At 42.4% G+C, this 13,426-nt stretch overlaps 1 protein-coding gene across 4 annotated transcripts in view; it reads right to left on the reverse strand.

Annotated features, from left to right (window-relative positions):
• Positions 1-13,426, reverse strand: part of LOC126248637 (microtubule-associated serine/threonine-protein kinase 2) — a 258,768-nt gene that overhangs the window by 231,403 nt on the left and 13,939 nt on the right. The gene's annotated exons all lie outside the window — the stretch shown is intronic.

The raw sequence follows: 13,426 nt of genomic DNA on the forward strand, positions 1-13,426 counted from the left end.
TCAGCGCGAGAGCGTTACGGAGATGCTGAACAAGCTCCAGTGGCGGACACTTCAAGAAAGGCGTTACGCAATACGGAGAGGTTTATTATCGAAATTACGAGAGAGCACATTCCGGGAAGAGATGGGCAACATATTACTACCGCCCACATATATCTCGCGTAATGATCACAACGAAAAGATCCGAGAAATTAGAGCAAATACGGAGACTTACAAGCAGTCGTTCTTCCCACGCACAATTCGTGAATGGAACAGGGAAGAGGGGATCAGATAGTGGTGCAATAAGTACCCTCCGCCACACACCGTAAGGTGGCTCGCGGAGTGTAGATGTAAATGTAGAAGTATGATAGATCTGCTGTTATTTTCTATACACACAAATGGTCTGGCAGACAGGGGAAGCAGCACTGCGGCTGTCTGCTGATGATGCTGTGATGTATGGGAAGATGATGTCATTGAGTGACTGTAGGGGGATACAAAATGCCTTGGGCAAAATTTCTAGTTGGTGTAACAAATGGCACCCAGCTCTAAATGCAGGAAAATGTAACTTGATGCTGACGAGTAGGAAAAACAAACCCATAATTTTTAAGTACAGCATTAGTAGTGCGCTTCTTGGCACAGTCATGAAAATTAAATATCTAGGCATAATGTTATGAAGCAATATAAAATAGTATGAGCACATAAGTATTGTGGCACGGAAAGCAAATGGTACACTTTGGTCTATTGGGAGATTTTTAGGAAAGTAAAGAGCACATATAGGACACTAGTGTGACCCATTGTTGAGAATTGCTTGAGTGTTTGGGATTTGCACCAGGTCAGATTAAAGGAAAACATCGAAGTAATTTAGAAGCAGGCTGTTAGACTTGTTTCTGGTAGGTTCAAACACCATGCACATATTACAGAAATGCTTCAGCAACTCAAATGAGAATCACTGGAGTGAAGGTGACCTTTTTGAGGAGCACTATTGAGAAAACTTAGAGAACTGACATTTGAGGCCGACTGCAGACAATTTTACTGTTGCCAACATATATTTTGCATAAGGGCCATGAAGATAAGATCAGACAGATTAGGGGTCGTACAGGGACATACAGACAGTTGTTTTTCCCTCACTCTTATTTGTGAGTGGAGCAGGAAAGGAAACGACCAGTAGTGGCACAGGATACCCTCTGCAACATATCATGTGGTGGCTTGCAGAGCATGTATGTATCTAGATGTAAATGTCAGGTCTTTTGACTGGGGGCAAAAAAACTGAAGGCATACAGAAAAAAAGACAAGCATTGGAAAGAGGTAAACACATGAAAATTGGGAATATCCCATGGTTTACAAAATATTTTATTATAAAGTTGTTTGACACTTCTCCACACCAATCAAATTCTTGAAATAGTGGTCTAAAACTCTAATGTAAGAATTTTCAAATTGTGTGTTGCAGTTCCTAGTGGTGCTGCCGTGGTTTCATAAAAATAATAATTTGGTTTATTTTCTTTCTGAGTAAAGGAACCATGTGTGAGCTTGTAGTGATGTCTAGGGGGCCAGCAAGTAAATTTTATTACTATGGCAGTGTGGTAGCCTGCAATCAAATCACAATGCATGACTATTTGTTTTTATTCAGTAACAATCTGTTATGAGGTTAATTTTGTTGAACACAGATCACATTTGAACGTTGCTTGTCTTCGGCAACATTTGTTTCTATGCCAAATTGTACCACTTTTTAAGTACAATATTTCAAATATGTCATGCAGGTCTAAAGACACGAAAACACTCAGATGTTTAGGACGGGTCGTAGGGACAGAGCATCGAGTGACATTATGCTGAGTGCACTATCCGAAAATTACCTCGAGCAATGAAACAGAGAACCGACTCGTGGAGATAACATCTTGGACCTACTGATAACAAACAGACCCGAACTTTTCGACTCTGTATGTGCAGAACAGGGAATCAGTGATCATAAGGCCGTTGCAGCATCCCTGAATATGGAAGTTAATAGGAATATAAAAAAAGGGAGGAAGGTTTATCTGTTTAGCAAGAGTAATAGAAGGCAGATTTCAGACTACCTAACAGATCAAAACGAAAATTTCTGTTCCGACACTGACAATGTTGAGCGTTTATGGAAAAAGTTCAAGGCAATCGTAAAATGCATTTTAGACAGGTACGTGCCGAGTAAAACTGTGAGGGACGGGAAAAACCCACCGTGGTACAACAACAAAGTTAGGAAACTACTGCGAAAGCAAAGAGAGCTTCACTCCAAGTTTAAACGCAGCCAAAACCTCTCAGACAAACAGAAGCTAAACAATGTCAAAGTTAGTGTAAGGAGGGCTATGCATGAAGCGTTCAGTGAATTCGAAAGTAAAATTCTATGTACCGACTTGACAGAAAATCCTAGGAAGTTCTGGTCTTACGTTAAATCAGTAAGTGGCTCGAAACAGCATATCCAGACACTCTGGGATGATGATGGCATTGAAACAGAGGATGACACGCGTAAAGCTGAAATACTAAACACCTTTTTCCAAAGCTGTTTCACAGAGGAAGACCGCACTGCAGTTCCTTCTCTAAATCCTCGCACAAACGAAAAAATGGCTGACATCGAAATAAGTGTCCAAGGAATAGAAAAGCAACTGGAATCACTCAACAGAGAAAAGTCCACTGGACCTGATGGGATACCAATTCGATTCTACACAGAGTACGCGAAAGAACTTGCCCCCCTTCTAACAGCCGTGTACCGCAAGTCTCTAGAGGAACGGAGGGTTCCAAATGATTGGAAAAAGAGCACAGGTAGTCCCAGTCTTCAAGAAGGGTTGTCAAGCAGATGCGCAAAACTATAGACCTATATCTCTGACGTCGATCTGTTGTAGAATTTTAGAACATGTTTTTTGCTCGAGTCTCATGTCGTTTTTGGAAACCCAGAATCTACTATGTAGGAATCAACATAGATTCCGGAAACAGCAATCGTGTGAGACCCAACTTGCTTTATTTGTTCATGAGACCCAGAAAATATTAGATACAGGCTCCCAGGTAGAAGCTATTTTTCTTGACTTCCAAAAGGCGTTCGATACAGTTCCGCACTGTCGCCTGATAAAGTAAGAGCCTACGGAATATCAGACCAGCTGTGTGGCTGGATTGAAGAGTTTTTAACAAACAGAACACAGCATGATGTTATCAATGGAGAGACGTCTACAGACGTTAAAGTAACCTCTGGGGTGCCACAGGGGAGTGTTATGGGACCATTGCTTTTCACAATATATATAAATGACCTAGTAGGTAGTGTCGGAAGTTCTATGCGGCTTTTCGCGGATGATGCTGTAGTATACAGAGAAGTTGCAGCACTAGAAAATTTTAGCGAAATGCAGGAAGATCTGCAGCGGATAGGCACTTGGTGCAGGGAGTGTCAACTGTCCCTTAACATAGACAAATGTAATGTATTGCGAATACATAGAAAGAAGGATCCTTTATTGTATGATTATATGATAGCAGAACAAACACTGGTAGCAGTTACTTCTGTAAAATATCTGGGAGTATGCGTGCGGAACGATTTGAAGTGGAATGATCATATAAAATTAATTGTTGGTAAGGCGGGTACCAGGTTGAGATTCATTGGGAGAGTGCTTAGAAAATGTAGTCCATCAACAAAGGAGGTGGCTTACAAAACACTCGTTCGACCTATACTTGAGTATTGCTCATCAGTGTGGGATCCGTACCAGATCGGGTTGACGGAGGAGGTAGAGAAGATCCAAAGAAGAGCGGCGCGTTTCGTCACAGGGTTATTTGGTAACCGTGATAGCGTTACGGAGATGTTTAATAAACTCAAGTGGCAGACTCTGCAAGAGAGGCGCTCTGCATCGCGGTGTAGCTTGCTCGCCAGGTTTCGAGAGGGTGCGTTTCTGGATGAGGTATCGAATATATTGCTTCCCCCTACTTATACCTCCCGAGGAGATCATGAATGTAAAATTATAGAGATTAGAGCGCGCACGGAGGCTTTCAGACAGTCGTTCTTACCGCGAACCATACGCGACTGGAACAGGAAAGGGGGGTAATGACAGTGGCACGTAAAGTGCCCTCCACCACACACCGTTGGGTGGCTTGCGGAGTATAAATGTAGATGTAGATGTAGAATGGAGGAAATATGACCAAGAATTACCTGAATTTCAGTTTAACATGTACTACTTTTGGAAATGAAGAATAACTATAGTGTGTCATTTGTTTCAAGTCCTAGCTGCTGGAACTGTACTCCCCAATGGAATGAAACAACATACGGAGTCGAATCATGATACTTAGGTAAACAAAACACATGAATACTTTCCCTCAAAAGTTAACGTGTTATGTCAACAGTTAATAAAGAAATAACTGTTCCTATTAATTTTTTTGAAACATGAGTTAATTTATCCCACAGTTCGAGGCAGGTGTCTAGTGTGAAAAGGAGCTGCAAGGGTTTACGTTCAGATCAAGGGAGCCGTGAACTCAAAAGATTTGAAAACCACTGTTCTACAGCCACCTTGTTCAAATCATCATTTAGCCATTTTCTTATTTATGTATTTAAACTCATACCTACCCTTTTGCTGTACTACTAAATTCCTTTTCTTCCTTCTCTGCACTGTCTTCTCCAAATTTTACTCAAGTTTCAACTGTTCTTCCTCCTATTAAAATACACCCTGCTTGTTTCCTTACTGTAATGTCTACCAGGCTTTTATACTATTCTCCTTATGCTTTCACATTAGAAATTCAAACTCCACAGATGTTTGTAAATGAAACCACCATATTACTTTACTGAGAAAACTGTAGCTCTACTGCTGTATACAATAATCTCTTTTCCTTATTATCATATGCCGACTATTCCTACTGATCACCCTGGGGTACTGGGTAAGATATGCGGCAACCCCTCATCACTTAAAATATGAATACTGTATAAACAACACCTTGCCATATTAAATTACACCTTGCTTTTTTTTTATTTAAGCACCTTTTCATAATATTACACATCAGCTCCGTCATATCTGTAGTAGGGGAATCCTCACTTCTGCGAGGAGACTGTCAACAGGACTAGTGCGATAGGCACCAATAGCCAGGTGCACCCCACAATGGTATACAGGGTCAAGTATTTGCAGAGTGGAAGGACCCGCTGAGCTATAAACCTGATTACCGTAATCTAGTCTGTACAAGACCAGAGCATGGTATAGATGGAGAATAGTGGCATGGTCTGTGCCCCAAGATGTGTGGGCCACGAGGCAGGGAGTATTAAGCTTCTAGGTGCACATAGTCTTTAGGTAGTGAATATGGGGCAGTCATATCAGCTTTTTATCAAAAATAAGGCCCCAGAAACAGGACTGCGCTACAACATTGAGGAGCTGGTCGCCTAAATAGGGTTCTGGTTTGAGATGTACTGCGGGTCGATAACAAAAATGCATAACCTGTGTTTTTGAGGGAGAAAATAAGAGGCCATGGGAGATGGCCCATGCACAGGCCCATCGGATGACACCTCGGAACCAGCACTCAACAGATGCTGTCGAGTGGGAGCTGCACCAGATGCAGAAATTGTAGACATACAACACCAGGGTAACCACAGGCCCAACAGGGGTTACAAGTCCACTGATGGCTATGAGAAAGAGTGCGATACTTACCACAGAACCCTGTAGGGTACCATTCTCCTGAATCCAAGGGGTGCTAAATGAAGTGCCAAATCAAACCCAGGAGAGCTGGTGAGATAAAAAAACTCTTGGATGAAAATCTGAAGGGGACCACGGAAGTCATGGAGGGTAACTAAAATGTGACGGCGCCAAGCCGTGTCTTATGCCATCAGCGGTCCTGGATATTGACTGCTACATCCATCCTTAGTCCACCATAGTACTGGTCGGAGGTGGAGGTGGGGGACCTGTGGATAGGTGACAGCAGTGCCAGCAGCATGAAGAATAGTGGCAGAGACATCTTGCATGACCACATCAATGCAATTCGAGACGGAGGTGTTTAAGTGCACATCAGACATATACAAAAGCCAACTGGCCCTGCGCAATGCCCAATGTGGGGGCCTGTCTGCCTGGCAGCAGCAGGGGAATGATAGAACCACCGGAAAGTGGTCACTCTCACAAAGATACTCAAGGGATGACCAATGTATGGGAGTCATGAGAGCAGGGGAGGAGATCATGAGATCAATAGCAGTGAAGGTGCCATGATCAGCACTGAAGTGGGTAGGAAACTGTCACTGAGGAGACAAAAATTGAAGTCTTAGTAATTTGGTCAATTAGTAGACCCTAACCGTTGAAGTGGCACTCCAAGTGGGCATTGCAGTCCCTGAGGAGGGGAAACGGGATGGGAGGGGGGGGGAGGGGGAGTTGCAGTATTAAGGTAGACAGTTCAACATAAGGAAGTGGGCTACCTGGAGGGATGTTTACATTGCAAACAGTGATTGCCAGAGTTATTTGTACTGTAACCACTGATATACTCTTTCTACGGGGTCAATCAATAAATTATTCTCCCAACCAATTTCAATAACAAGCGACAAAAATTCAGTTATCTTTAAAGGTAATGATAAGGGAAAGAATTAATTCGTCCCAACGCTTCACTTTAGATTTTTCATTTATTGTCACACCCTTCCGTGCAAACCACAGAACAAGCAAGTGTAACAATGAGAGAATATTTGCACTCGTAATGTTTGCTATATAACTTAAGAATTACTTAATAAACAATAGGAATCTACGATTATTCCTTTCTAACAAACATATTTTTAAGACCATAAATGATAAAGATCAACGGTAAATAAAGTCCCATAAACTTGAGCAAGGACCACCTTTTCAGTCTCTGAATGAAGTCAGTAGGTGACACAGGGGACAATCAGACATACATTAAATGTTACACCATTAAGGACGATCACTCATTAAGAATTATAACCACAAATTAAAGAAGATTCATTTAAAGCAATTAACATCAATAGCAAATAATAAGTCACATCTCAGCAAATGTATCAAAACCAAATCTTTCAGTTCTATAACAATGTCACATTATGGAATACGCCGGATTAACGACACAGAAGGCTACATTTTACCAAATAGCAATTTCTTCGAACCTAGAAATATCTTAATAGTGTACAATACTTAGGTTATCCAGAACTACTCTAATTTGCCTTTCTTGGGCATAACGGTGGAGTAGATAATTAACCTCTTATTTCATTCTCCTGGAACATTGAGCGGCAATAGACATTCAAGCAACTCTTACCCCAGCGTGGCTCGGGAAAGAGGATGGCTCCACCAGGACGAGGAAACATTTACCCGAACTGGAAAGGGAACTCATCTAACACGAGCCACTAGGTTGGACAAAGACCAGTTGCCAATTTTTAATCATTAACCAAAGCTTGCTGGCCAGCGGACGAAAATGACAGAGGCAAAGGTAGCTTTATTTGTGCTCACAAGAATTGATAACTTCTGCAAATGAGATTCCAGCAGAACTACCGCCATAGTATCAATACGGGACTTCGGAGCTGAGGAGAGCAAGTCAACAATGGTCTCTACCCAATAGGCCCAACATTTCAGACAGACCAAGCAACCGACATCAGTCGTGGCTAGGCAGATTACCAAATAGAAACTCTAGCACTACCTTAAATATAATTAAATAGAGCACTTAAATGCTTAACACAAGAATATATACACAATAACGATGACTAAAGTTAAATGTGCCTACGTACTAAAACACAACAGATATTGGAGAACATTAACATAATCTCGCATTTCAGACATCCATAATATTGGCTAGTCCGCCATCTCTCCGCCAGACAGTACGCCGTTATTTACCATTTTACAACGTGCTTATCCAATCAGTGACCTATGCCATCCATGGAAAAACAACGGCTTGCAGAAGGTCCCCACCCAAAAATTCCCCCCCCCCCCTTCACTGCTCGCACCTTAAGTCAGCATGGCATTCAAATGCACGATCATGCAAGGGGGCAGTAACACACACGCAAGGCAACTTCTGATCAAAACTTAAAGCAGAGAAACATTGTCACACAGTTATTGATTGCTCCCACAAAACTGGGAGATTGGTCCCGCCAGACGACAACTGTTGCACTAACTAGATGAAAAATCTTACTTTCAGTGACAACACCACCTTCTGGGGGTTATTTGCAGCCACAGAGGGACTTCATAGCATCCCCAGCCCATGAACGGAAACCAAACGTTGTCCACAGATTTACGGCCTCTTGTGTCCTCATGCCCCAGGTTTTTGGACCCATCCAGACTTAGGATAGAGGGACCGAGCATCCTGCTGCAGAACGGTCATCCACCCGTCTCAACTCCCTCGTCTGCCCTCGGCACGGCACACCGCGCCTCCTCCCAGCGGGTGCGCTAGCAGCGCGCTCGCGTAGACTCCGCAACACCCTCTAGGAAAGCACAGAAACTCCAAACAGCTGGGCAATCTGGCGAGCAAGGGGAGTGATGCTCATGACAACAGACACACACAGGTGGGTGAACATGGGAGCTTCCCTCATGGAGTGGATGTTCACAGTCACCATATGGAGAGTCCGCCGTACAACGGGAACACAGATGCCCAAACACAAGCACCAAAAGCACCAAAAGCACCTCAGGGGTGGTGGGACGAACAGCTTCATGTCACATCTGTAGCACATAACCTTGACCTTCTCTGGGAGGGTATCCCCCTCAAAAGCCAGAATGAAGGTGCCAGTATCGGTGCGGTTCTCTTTGTGGCCCTTCTGCACATATCAAATTAACGAATTGCACATATCAAATTAACGAATGCCACATTGCTCCAGATTATCCCGGAGTTCCTCAACAGTTTGCAGGATGAGGTCCCTATGAAAAATCACTCCCTGGACCACAGTCAGATATTGTTAAGGGATAATAGACATTGGGACATTGAAAACACAATAACGAGCATGAAGAGCTGCAGATTGGGCAGCAGTAGCAGCTTTGATCAACAGGGAGCCCGACCGCGTCATACTGAGACTTCACTACACCAAACTTGTCCTCAATATTCTCCACAAAAAAACAATGTCTCTGTAGCAGTGATTGTGTCCCCATCCATCCTACTACAGACAAAGTAACGGGTAAAGTGTTTCATCCTAAGACGGTTAGCCTGGCCCCCCTCGCATTGTGTAGCCAGGGAAGGGAATACTGCTGGGTCATACGAAGCAGCATTCAATGATCCTTCATCATTCGAAGAGACAACTGTTTGAGAACAGTCAGATTTTTGCAGCTTGATACGCTTCATATGCCAAGCATCCACCCTCGTACCATCCACTCTGATTAGGGATTCTCCCCATGGGCACCACACACAAGCACCCACCCCTTGGCATACAGTCGCCAGAGGGCTAAGCCAAATGGGTACGTAAGAGCCCCATCACATGGACTGGCTATACGTGCTGGTGACCTAGCAGGGTGGAAGGGGGCTACAGCAGGGAAGGAAGAGGGAAAGGAAGATGGGAGAGGAATTCAAACCATAGGCACTGTGAAGGAAATTCTTCCCCAAATGCCTCACACTGAAAACAGAAAATTTATAAGTGGAGGTCATACCTCAAGTGGGGACCTAAACGCCAAAACGGATGAAAGAGAACAGGCAGAGGAACAAAATTGCAAGTAATACAGGGAACCAGTTGGATAGCTGGGTCAATATAAATCCGAACACCAAGAGAGAGGAAGGAGGGGGCAATGGGGAAGGAGTGACGATAGGGAGGGACAGGATGAAGGAAATGCAGCCAGGGAAGGAAGAATGGGCTGCAATAGCTCAGGGCCCCATGTGCACCATGCTGTGCATGCCTGCACTGTTGCAGTCCATTGCCCACAGCACGCACATGCCACTGTCATTAGCTACGTTAGAGGCCACAGTTTAACCCTACTCGCTCTGGTGGGCTATATGCTGTCACTACGGAAGCAGGCCAGCAAACCTGTGTTGTCTGTCACCAGCTGCCACTGCTGTCTTGCATCAGCATTCTGTTGCTGAGCTGGGGTACCACATGCCACCATCATCCATCTGCTGCCTTCCAGGTGGCTAACTGCTGACACCAGCTTTCTCCAGCGACTGTGGCCAACTATGCCACAAGGACCCCTTCAGTTTCGATTCCGTCACTTAATTGTCATGAATAAATGACTTTCCTACCCTGGGAGAATTTACCGATGAGCCAACTTTAGATTCCTGCAGCTGACCACCCTGTCAACCACACCCCTGGCTGCAGACTGCACTCCATCGCTGCCTTATCGCAGATCTCTGTCACCAACCAGTATAGAGGTCAAGCAATTTCCCCCTACAGTTTGGTGTGAGAAGAACCTAGATGGTTGCTGTTCAGGCAGATGGCTCAACTACTACAAATTCCTGGACCACTGACGTCATCGCCAGCTCCAGTTTGCAGCTTTGTCAACATGCAGCATGGTGAGTGACCCACCCCTCTTTTTTTACTGTAAAATTGTATTTGTGTGTAAAGTAAACTAAGATGGTGTTCTGCTGACTGTAAAAAATGTATATTAGTTTTCACTGTTTGGAAGAGGCAGTTTATTTTATTGTGAGCATGGAGTGTGGGTAATTGTTGTGGGGTATGTAAAACAATAGTCATTGGCAGCCAATCACGTGGAAAAATTATGTTACAGTACGGATTGTTATGTTAGTGGTATATTCAAGAGTCCCCCTCATTGTTCTATTTTGCATTCTTGTCATTTCCTTGTTGAGTAATTCGCAGAGGGTCAACCAAATCTGAGTCGGAGACACACGGGGCTACCCTTGAAGAAGTCTTGTAACCTTTGGCAGTTGAGTTAGTTTGGATGTGGCCAAATAATACACTTCTATTTATTGAGGGAAGGAACATAGCTTTGCATAGTTTGGATGCTGCTAACTATGCAGAGAAGAGGCAAAACAAATCTGATGATTGATGCATGAAAAACAGGGACCAGTATGGCACTCCATTGATAAGTAATACGAGGCTTCTGATGGGGCTCAAGAGATTTTTTTAAAAAAAGTAATATTTGTTTAAACACAAATAATAAGGGAAAACATTTTAACAGTGTGAATATAACTGATTAACAAAGTATTAACACTGTAGAACTAAAAGAGAATAATTTGGAATTATCAGCTCCAATATCATATGAAAATGTGGAGTCTGAAGTGAATGTATACTGTACTGAAGTAAATGAGAGGGTGATACTATTTAGGTGGATTAGTATCTACACTGGGTGATAATGGGTATTATCTAGAGGCCATAGAGCCTCGGAAAGATGTACACAGAAGTACAGAGGATGCACAAAAATATGGAAACACTAAAAACACAACATATTACCATGCATAATATGGTGTATGAAATCTGTTGGCAATAAAAAAAGCTTCCACTCGCCTCAGAATAGATAAATACAGGCCCTGTATGGTTTTCAAGGGAATCTTATCCCATTCTTCCTGCAAAACAGCGGCAAGTTCAGGTAACGATGATGAGGTGGATAGCAATCCCACACCCGTCTCTCCAAAGTAGACCACAGATGTCTGAACCTCCTCTATCAGGAGGTTCATAAAGTTGATGATGCTCATAAGAAAAAAACATCATGTGCAAATTATCTTTTGCAGTGCATAGACAAACTCGAGCAGACTGTGTCAGAAGAGTGAGACAGCTGCCAATGATAAACTGCTGCGGGGTTCTCCTGTCATGAGGGCAACCCAACTGCATTGTACACAAAGTCGGTAATATTTAGCTCACACAATAAAGTGCCACAGGGCACAGGGAAGTTACTTTGGATGAGTGAAGGTACAAGGAAGCATACAGTTGCAAGGAGGATTCTCTTCAACTAGCTTTAAAGTAAAGGGAATAATTGAACTACTGACCAATATCTTGTGAGCAGTAGCACTATATGCGGTTTCTTTGTTAGCACAGTTTTAAGGTTGCCTTTTCAGGGAAAAAACATGGGAAACTTTTGTTGCAAAGGCAAAGTACTGGATGGTGTACCACAGCAGTGAGTTAAGAAACCACCTGATAAATATGGAGGCTGCCAAGAATGAGAAATCAACTGAATGGAACCACCTGTTGTTAAGGAATTTGTTAAGAAGAGAATATTTGGTAATATTATCTTACTTGTTTGATATGATGTCTGTGGGCAAGATACAAATGAAGTCAGGGAACTTAAGTTACACAAAAAGGATGTATTCCCACTGGACAGAAGCTCCAGCATGTACAGGAATAACATGACGAACAGCACAGTAAAATCATGACTATGAGTGTCTTTGTTTCTGTTACTGTTATGTTCTAACTCCACATTGCATAACCCGTATGTACTTCAAGCAGTAAACCATCAGACCACTTGAACTCCCATTACACCAGTTACCAACAGGCCAGGCTGACATTAGGAAATAGCACTTAAATTAGTAGACAGCCAATAAACAATATGATTTACGCTAAATTACAGTAAGGAAAAGCAAAGGAATATTTTATTTTTTATATCAACACATCAAATATTTGTTGACATTCTTCTCCAGGGATGTAAACAGGTGACAATCCAGAGACTTTTTTTCAAAGGGAGAAGGAATGTTGCACCATGGCTTTGCCCAGTGTGATGAACTACTCTGGTCTCAATTCAGCAGAACAAGGTCATGTGAAGAAATACACTCATCAGGCTCAATAATTATGTGCTATGGAGCACGAGTGCATATTCAGTACGCAAGAACACTCATTCAGTGTGCTGACGATATGGAAGTCGCCAGCCAGCATCTCTGAAAGCTAAGTTAGGCCACCTTACAACACCAGCTTAAGATTTTGTTGAGGCTGTGCTACTGCAAGGGCTACTTTCTCATGGGATCACAGATGTTGTTCATCCTGAACATTAGCTGGGATTTTATATATTCTATGTATGGTACGACATATGTTGTTTTCTACATTTGATCTCTTGACATGTTCTTGGACAGTCATTTTATACACGTGACATAAATACACCTAAATTCGGTTTTCAGCTTAACATTTTATAACTCTGATGTGCCAAATAGATATATTTATATTGTTATTTTGCTGTGTTAACTTATATTGACACTAAGATATTGTTGATGCTGTCCTTGTGCAAGGACTACTTACACATAGACACATATTTCTTTAGTTTACTTATTTCTAAGACTGTATTTTCTTTCATACATCTATCATTTTCTACAGTTATTTTGTAGATTAGTAGGTTATTTCAGGATTATGCCATTTAAATCATAGAATCTTTAATTATTGATTTTATTAATAAATAGTACATTTGTACAACATATAGAGTGAAAATTCACTATGGTATACTGTATATAATTCTATTTTAGGTATATGACAATGGATGTATCTGTTGGTTTTATCAAATGATTACTGTAAATTCACTTGTGTAGTATTGTCCTTGATTCTTATTCCATTTTTAATCTATCTTTACATTTGGATGGTTGGCAAGTTGTTGATGCTATCATTACTGTTTATGCATACCTGCTTGAAAATGGTGTATTGAATCACCAAAAC

The sequence above is a fragment of the Schistocerca nitens genome, chromosome 3, assembly GCF_023898315.1.
Source record: "Schistocerca nitens isolate TAMUIC-IGC-003100 chromosome 3, iqSchNite1.1, whole genome shotgun sequence".
NCBI classification, from domain to species: domain Eukaryota; kingdom Metazoa; phylum Arthropoda; class Insecta; order Orthoptera; family Acrididae; genus Schistocerca; species Schistocerca nitens.